Raw genomic sequence first — 9265 nt, 5'->3', positions numbered from 1 at the left:
GTTTTTCAAAGGAGGGAGAGATTTTGAAATTAAAGAGACGGGGAGGAGATGAAGAGACTAATCCTAAGCATAAATTTAAAAGTTAAGAGTTGAAAAGATCTAACCAATGGGCTGCAATCCAATAGACAAGAATGTCATATAGAAACCCCAAATTCCCTTGGACATTAGAATCAAGCAACAAACAATGAATACCATATTAACTTGAAGAGCAAAGCATCAAATGAAGATAGCCACATCCAGACTTTAGCCACTCCATGATCTTATTCAAATTTGCCCATGTAACAGATGAATTCCATAAGTCATAGGTTCAAAGTAACAACTTCACAATGATCATGTTGCAGATGAACTCAAAGGGATCTTCAATGATGTATCAGATGAAGTTTCAAATTACAAGCACTTGGTTACATGAAAGTTGGCATTGGCCAAGTCCTTTGCATAGGGAGTCTTGCCTAAATTCTAAGTCCAATTGTCTCAGATCAAACCAACAGTCCACACAAGAATTTTTTAGGGTTTTTGTTCTTATTATGTACATTAATGGTCAAAGACCACACAAGCAAACACAATATACACAAGCAAAATATATCACAAAATATGGTCCAAATGGACAAAGTGAAAATGACATTAACATAAACAATTAGGATGGTATGAATAATGGCAAATGAACAAAGCTTAAAAATAAAGTGCATTAAAAGTAAAGGACTTGAAATTAAATGTTAGTTGTTAATGAGTTAGAAGTTAGTATTGCTTTTTCTTTTTTTGTTTAAGTCATTCTTTGGAGAATACTCAACCCGCTTATCACAAGCATGGATCCTTCAACCAAGACGACTTCCAAAGGAAGGAAAAAAGGCCAAGTTTCCACATAATACCATGAAAGAGGGGAGACTTACAATCTCACTAACTAGAATATTATGCCTTTTTGTATCAAAAATTTAGTGCTATGTTAAGCAATCGTAATTGGACTTATGTAGAAGTCACAACTATTTGAGGTCGGATAATAGAATTTTGGTGTTAATGCATGTTAGAGACATATTATAATGGACTATGCTCATGAAACATACCACACACAAAAAGAATATGCAAAAGAGGTGGCCTAATCTCATCCATACTTATGTTGATTTTTAATCAACCAGCCTTAGGACCTTGAGATATCATAGGACCATGGTATGAATGCATAAAGAAGGGGAATAAGATGAAGAGGGAGGGTAATGGATCAAAACTCAAATTGGACAAAGGAGGATTTTTACCAAATTAAGATCATTCATTCATTTTGGGAGATGGAATGTACATTCCATCAATCCCCTAAATCCAATGATCTTAACCTAGCAAAGTCAAATAAACCTTGACCTAGGCTCAACAACACAAGTCAAACTTATACAAATAATCAAAATGGCTTAACACAATTATTTGGCATTTATTCAATTTAAAAATTCTAAAAATAATGCATTAAATAAAATATGGTTTGTCAAATTCCTAAAACCTCATCAAAACACCAAGGAAATGGCCATGAGATTTATCATAGGTCAAACAAAGTCAAAGGACCTTGGAGAAAAAATTCAGAATTTTTGGAGACTTAAAAGTATTTTTCAACAATTAAAAATATTCACAAAATCAACTAAATCATGAAAAATATTAATAATGATCCAAAAAATAATTTTAATTCAAAATATGAAAGAGGATTTTATTTAATTTTTTTTTGGTGAAACTCTCATATTTTTTGGATCAATATTAAAACTAATATGAATTAATGAAAATAAAACAAATTAAATGAAATTCAAATAATCAGAAAAAAACGTGGACCACTTGATCTCCCTTACCAATTGAGGTGGGAGATCAAGTGGTCTAAAACGCGCATTCCACCAAACACACGAGTCAACGCGCCACACCAATGGTATTCAAAAGCAACGCTCAAGATTAAAACGATTTGAACTGATCATGTGGCTCAGAACCTATCCAGCACACCACCGATGCTGAAACTCCGGTCACCTTCTCAGGCGAGGCTCACCGGACTGGTTCAGTCATCACCATCACATAAATGAAAAAGGAGGACATGATCTGAAAGAAAAAAAGGCGTAGAGCACGAATCTGACCTCAATTTTAACTAACTCCACATATATAGAAAGATATGAGGAATTGAATTTTGAGGTGTGTCAACTGAGTTGCTTCGATTTGACCTCAAAGTAACTCAATCTTCTTGCCTACATTGGTAGGACTTCAGACTACCAAAGATCCAAGAGAATTGATGAGAATTGAGTGAGAATCGAAGAGAAGAAAATTTCTGAAAAATACCTTCAATGATGTGCAGAACTGGATCTTGCTTGCTTCAAACTTTGCTTGATCACCTTCAGGAAGCTTGTAGAAGTGGCTTGGCAATGGAACAAAGCTTTGGATCCTGGAGTTTTTGAATCTCCAAACAGTGAGATTCAAACTCAATTTTTAGATCGAAAATTCTCAAGTTTTCCTTTGAATTGTGAGGGTTTGAAAAGAGGGGGCAAAGCTGGCGCGCAAGGGATCCTTCAAATGAGCTCAGAGGCGTTGTATTTATAGCATGAAGGAGTGATATTTGCACACTTCAAGTTTCCAATTTTGGAAATTGCATGATGCAAGCTTGCATAGGCGTGTACAGGCCTATGAAGCAATCCATTTAGGTTCAAATTCAACTGTTTTGAAGTCTCAAAGAAGCTTGAATAGCAAGACAATGTGAAATGGTGTTTTGGACATTTGATCTTTCCACTTGATGCAGACCTGTTAAGATCATGTGCAGCCCTAGCAACCTCATCCAAAATGCATGAAATAGGACTATTTGGAAAACTTAGATCAAGGGGAACAACTTTGATGTTGGACACTTTTCCATTTGGAACTTGGATCAAGGTGAATTTTGAGGTGGAAGTTTGGAAATTTCAACATGTTGAAATTTTTTTGAAGTGTCAAGTCATATACCTCAATGTTCCATCTTACTTAACTTTTCATGTGAGCTCCAAATTAAAAGCATGTCTTCATCAAAGTTTCAGGTCTTTCAAAGACCTTAAAAATGGTCACCAATTTCATGTCATTTGGAAAATCACTTGTTCAATGGTATAGGGAAAAAATGACCTATAATGTATCCTCATATCATATGCTCATAAAAGTTGAATTAGCTCTCACTCCAAACATAAAAGTTGAATTAGCTCTCACTCCAAACATAAAGTTGAATTAGACATCTTGAATTTGATTGTGCAACTTGGAAATCTTTCATATCATAAAAATTGAGCAAGTTATTACCTTGGGAAGTTGACTTTCAAATTCGGGTTTAGACAAAATGACTTATAATCTTTCTACATAGAAAATGATTTTACAAGCAAAACTAGATCTAGGTCTCAACATGAAAGTTGTTTGTAATGTCATTCAGAGTAACTTTGCGCTTGGAAGAATTTTCATATGGTGAAAATTATAGGAGATAATGTCATTTAGAGTAACTTTGCTCTTTGCGTTTGTAATGGTCTTACTCTATATCTGAAAAATCCATCCATAAACGAAAAAACTTTGAATTTAGCAGTATTGTCTACCAACATATCAATGTGTGGCAGAGGGAAATCATCTTTCGGGCTGACTTTATTCAAACCTCTATAATCAACAAACATGCGGACTTTTCCATCTTTCTTTGGCACATGCACAATGTTGGCCACCCATTGCGGATACTCAGTGTTCACAAGGAAACCGACATCAATCTGCTTTTGCACTTCTTCTTTGACCTTCACTGCTATGTCAGGATGCATTCTTCTCAACTTCTGCTCGACTGGCGGACATTCTGGCTTCAACGACAATCTATGCTCCACAATCTCAGAATCCAAACCAGGCATGTCTTGATAGGACCAAGCAAACACATCCGAGTACTCTCGAAGAAGATCAACCAACCCCTTCTTCGCATCTGGACACAGTCGAGACCCAATATTGACTTCCTTCACATCATCCTCGGAACCCAAGTTGACTAACTCAATCTGCTCTTCGAATGGCCGAATGGCTTTTCCTTCATGCTCAAGAAGACGAGACAATTCATCACTCACTTCTTCATCACTTTCCTCCTCGGCCTCAAACACAGGGAATTCAAAATTTGGAGAAGGAGAAGGATCATTGTACTCAATGAGGTTAGGAACCAACCTGCATAATGATTTGATATTTTGATTTTAGAGAAGTGAATTTGTGACCAAACATTATGCAGATGGACAATTATATTGTTTATTTATGTTTTTTGTTATTACCATTTTCAGAATAAAGCAAAAAGTAAAAATAAAACATCATAGATGTGATTGAATAGAATTGATTTTATTGATGATCAAATTTGAAATGCCTAACAATGTTCACTTACCCCTTAGACATAGGAGAAGGATTTTTAAAACAAATAAAAACAATTACTTAGATCGATGCAAACTAACAGGAATATCAACAACAATCCAATTGTTGCAAGCCTTTCCATGCGTCACAAAATTGGTGCAGTCATCTTCATCGTCATCCTCTAGCACTGCAGCTAAGTGTTGTTCATTTCCATGAATGAACCCTCCGCTACGGAAGCTAAGTTGCATATCCTCTGATCTAGCAGTTGATGGACCTTGTAGAAAACCCATACCGATTCTGCTCTTGTTGTCGGAGACCTCTACCATGCGCCCCCCACTGATCCACATTACCTTCTTCAACAATCTTCCTTGCATCTTTCAATGAGGACATAGGTGCCCGAACTCTCTTTTCAACAGCAATAGATAAGGCTTGGAACAGAGTTCCAACCTCATCCTCAGCTTCAACGTAAGAGAAAGATGACAAGTGGCTAACCAACAACGCCTTTTCCACGCCAACAATAATAAGCTTCCCATTTTTGACAAATTTGAGTTTCTGATCCAACGTGGAAGTAACAACTCCTGCCTCATGAATCCATGGCCTTCCCAATAGACAACTGTAGGTCGGGTGGATATCCATTACTTGAAAAGTAATCTGGAAGTCACTCGGGCCTATCTTCACCGAAAGGTCCACTTCACCTATCATTGTCTTGCGTGAACCGTTAAAAGCTTTGACGGTTACACCACTATACCTCATAGGAGCTCCTTGATATGACAGCTTTGAAAGAGTTAACTTTGGCAGCACATTCAATGAAGACTTGGTGTCAACTAATACATTGGATAAAGCGTCATCTTTGCAATTCATGGAGATATGCAAAGCCAAGTTATGATTACTACCCTCCTCAGGGAGTTCTTCATCATAGAAGTTGAGATTTTTGCAGGAAGTGATGTTAGCTACAATATGATCAAACTGATCCACCGTAACATCATGTTCCATGAAAGCTTGCTTTAGAACTCTTTGTAGTACTTCTCTGTGCGCTTCTGAATTCATAAGCAGAGACAATACTGAAATCTTTGAGGGGGTTTGGAGCAACTGCTCCATCATGTTGAACTCACTTTTCTTTATCAGCCTAAGTACCTCATCATCATCATTAGTTTTCAAATTGATGGATTCACCAGACTGACGCTTTAAAGTGCTAATCAGATCTACTTTAGGTACTTCCACCTTCTTACCAATTGTTGAATCTTCTACATCTTTTGGGAACACCGACCCAAACACTCGACCGCTACGGGTCACCTTAGTAACATCAACAATACTCACGACAAAACTGGTTGTAGGTAACGGTACCTCTTGACCATCCTTCAACATAGTTGCATTATACTGATACGGAACAGCCTTATCGGATGAATACGGGACTGGGCCCATTAACCGTATGACCAACGGCGATACCGATCTTTGACTGATATTATTACTGTTACTGCTGTCATACTGAATCACCATTCTCTCGGGATTCTTAAACACTGGAACGATCACATTCACATCATCATCTTCATGACGGGATTGAACAATCTGAACCATACCCTCATCCATCAACCGCTGGATGTCTCTTTTCACAATCATACAACCCCTCGGGTTGAAACTGCAGATAGCACAACCATCATGGTCACGCTCACAATCGCTTACCATAGAAATGTGCTTATATATTGTTACTAAAGATCTTCTAATGAAATGGACATCAAACATTTTGAACTCCCCAGAACAGTCGTCTACCATATTGAAGCAAGCAGAAATATACCCGAACGTATTGCACCCTCGAACATACAACAGAGTCGCCATCGAACTTTATTTATCCCCAAAGGGAAGGGAAACATCGAAAAAACCCGGGGGAAAGAGATATACTGGGTAAGGAAGTCGGTTATGCAAGGAGAAGGTATTAGCACCCCAAACATCCATGGTACTCCATGGGAACCTTTTTGATTGTTCTTGCTCAAATAGGTGTGATATCTAAAGATTACTCGCAAAAGAATAAGGGGAAAGGAAAGGAAATAGATAGAGTGCTCGGTGAGGATTAGGGACCTCATGCCTACGTATCCTCATAATGCAATAAGGAATTCAGAGCTTCGTAGTTCAAGGAACTAGAGGAAGGAGGTGAAAAGGAGTGTGATCAAGGTATGGTTTGAGCCAAAGGATAATTTTGTTTGAACTCCAAGAGAGGGTGAAAACGTGAACCCAAGAGTAAACAAGTTGTTTGAACCAACAAGTGAGGGTGTAGAGCACTTATATCACTATATTGGAACAACCGAAAAGAGAGGAATTAGGTGTTTGGGGTGAGAGCCAAACAACTCTTGGTTCACAAGGAGGTACAAGATGGAGCACAAAAGTATATTGTATTTGGCTCAAAGAATAGGTATATCACGTGGAGTGAAAGAAGGTAGTATATGAATGTATCATGGGATGAACGAAATGAAGTGACCGAAGTCATAGAATAGAGTATCTGGTAACAAGTGATGAAGAAATATTGTTTGAAATCAAAAGGTGAAAATGTATTGGAATCCATAAGAGAAGTGAGATTTCTACCATAGATGGAAACATCATTAACCGATACGTGGACTAGCAGGCCGCCACTGTAAGGTTTTGGCCAAAAAGAAGGAATTAAATGTTTGGGATGGGAGCCAAACAACTCTAGGTATGAAATTAAGACTATTCATTAGGCGTCCTAAAAGGGTATGTGTGGAATTCCAAGGAAAGTGTATTTCGATGTCAAAGAGACAGTATGTCACTGGGCGAACGGTTCATGATCGAAGGTAGATAATGAATAGTGAAAGATATGAGTGGTGCCCTAAGGCGGAAGAGGAATAATTAGAAGTATTCTCGCAGAGGATTCGCATCCTCGTGCCTACGTATTCTTATTGTGAAATGAGAAAATCAGAGCAATCGTAGTTCGAAACTACGAGAATAGAGAGAAAGAGATGTTTGTCTAAGCAACAGGGACTCACAAGAAAAACACACAAGGGAGGATTGCAGTACTAGAATGCATGGAGTAGTGTATCACTTGCTGGGGGAATCGACAATTCAAGATTAAATCAGTATAGTATCTTGGATCCATGAGACGTATAGACTCTTAATCGAAGAGCAAAGTGGCGTGTTAGCCAAAGAAGAATGAATTGAATGTTTGGGATGAGAGCCAAACAAGAAAGAATTGAATGTTTGGGATGAGAGCCAAACAAGAAAGAATTGAATGTTTGGGATAAGAGCCAAACAAGAATGAATTTAGCATTTGGGATAAGAGCTAAACAACTTTCGATTGAAGAGATGGATTGTCATCAGGATGTCCTAAAAGGATGGACAAGGAGTCCAAGGAGAAGTATGATTGATCTCGAAAGATGGTATTGGTTGTGTGAATGGAGAGTGATCCATGGGATAAAGAAGGTATATTGATAAATAAGATAGCCCGCGAAGAAACCGGGTTCTCCTGCCTACGTACCCTTATAGTGCAATAAGGATATCAGAGCTTTCGTAGTTCAGCCCATTAGGGCTGAAAAGAAATTGATTGGAAGCAAGAGGAAATGGATGATTGAGATTGAAATGATTTGAATGAAATGATGAAAATCGAATGGAATGAAGAATGGATAGACTTGATAGTTACTGGATGATGAGAATCACACTAACTTTCAAGTGGAGCGAAAAGAGTCTTTGTAGTTGTTTCTTGAATGGAAGATGAAGACCTTATCAATGGTTCGATTCAAATCGTAATAAAGTCTATGAATGGAGGTGAATACGATGAGCGCTGGGTCATACGTCCCATACCCAAAGATACTCAGAATGGGGGTAGGAATACTCCAGTCTCACTCCTTCTCCATTACTTAAGGCTCATATCGTACAACTTGATTCATGATTGATAAGTTGTTGAAGTGGTCCTTGCTTTTTGTGGTTTTTGCTTTGTGAAGATAGACTTGTCAATTGTATGATTAGAATTGTCCTAAAGTCTATGAATAGAGGTGAATACGATGAGTGTTGGATCATACGTCCCATACCCAAAGATACTCAAAATGGGGGTAGGAATACTCCAGTCCCACTCCTTCTCTATTGCTTAAGGCTCGTGTCACACTCTTCTAAGTTTGAGTTAACAAGTGTTGAAGACGCCGCCTTTGATGTGCTTGAATAAGTTGAAGATGCCACCTTTGATGTGCTTGAATAATCTGCTGCTCGATATAATTGAGGATGCCTTGATTGAAGATCTTAACCTGAGGCCTTGAGCTCCACAGCTTTGAAGAAAAGTCTTATTAAGTGACCAAGGGTCTTTTTGGTCACTCAAATTAGACTGTGGGATTATACAAGTTCAAAGTATTTAATTAATCAAAATTGCTTTTGATCAATTTAATCATGGGTTTTTATTTGGTTTTGTGGGGAACTAGGTTAGGATCTAGTTAAAGTTTGTAATTGTTGGAAACTATCCTGAGGGATCATGCATTAGAAGATGATTGAACATTCTAAGTTAGAAGTTAGAAATCCTAAGGGAGCATGTCAAAATATTGATTAAAAGGCTTATGTTAAGTCCTACAATTATTGGGAAATGATTGAATTCTAATCCTAAGGGGAGCATGCAATTTTAACATAAAAATACCAAAATAAGCCCAAAAGGGGCAAATTGATCATTTACTAAAATATGTCTAATTTTATTCACGGCCTAAAAGGGATTCTGACCTAAAGTTGAATTCTAATCCTAATGTTGAGAATAGTGACATTCTAAATTTAAGCAAACATAATTGTTTCTAATTTCAATCTAATTAAAAATCCCAATTAAATTCTAATGAAAAATCCTAAAATGTGAACTAATCCTAATTAAAATTCTAAAATATGAATTAATCCTAATTAAATTCTAAAGTGTGAATTAATCCTAATTAGGTCCACAAATCTTAAAATCCAGATTTAAATCCTAATTTTCAATTATCAATCTAAT

Source organism: Lathyrus oleraceus, chromosome 3, assembly GCF_024323335.1.
Source record: "Lathyrus oleraceus cultivar Zhongwan6 chromosome 3, CAAS_Psat_ZW6_1.0, whole genome shotgun sequence".
Lineage (NCBI taxonomy): Eukaryota > Viridiplantae > Streptophyta > Magnoliopsida > Fabales > Fabaceae > Lathyrus > Lathyrus oleraceus.
Note: the sequence above shows the minus strand (reverse complement) of the source record.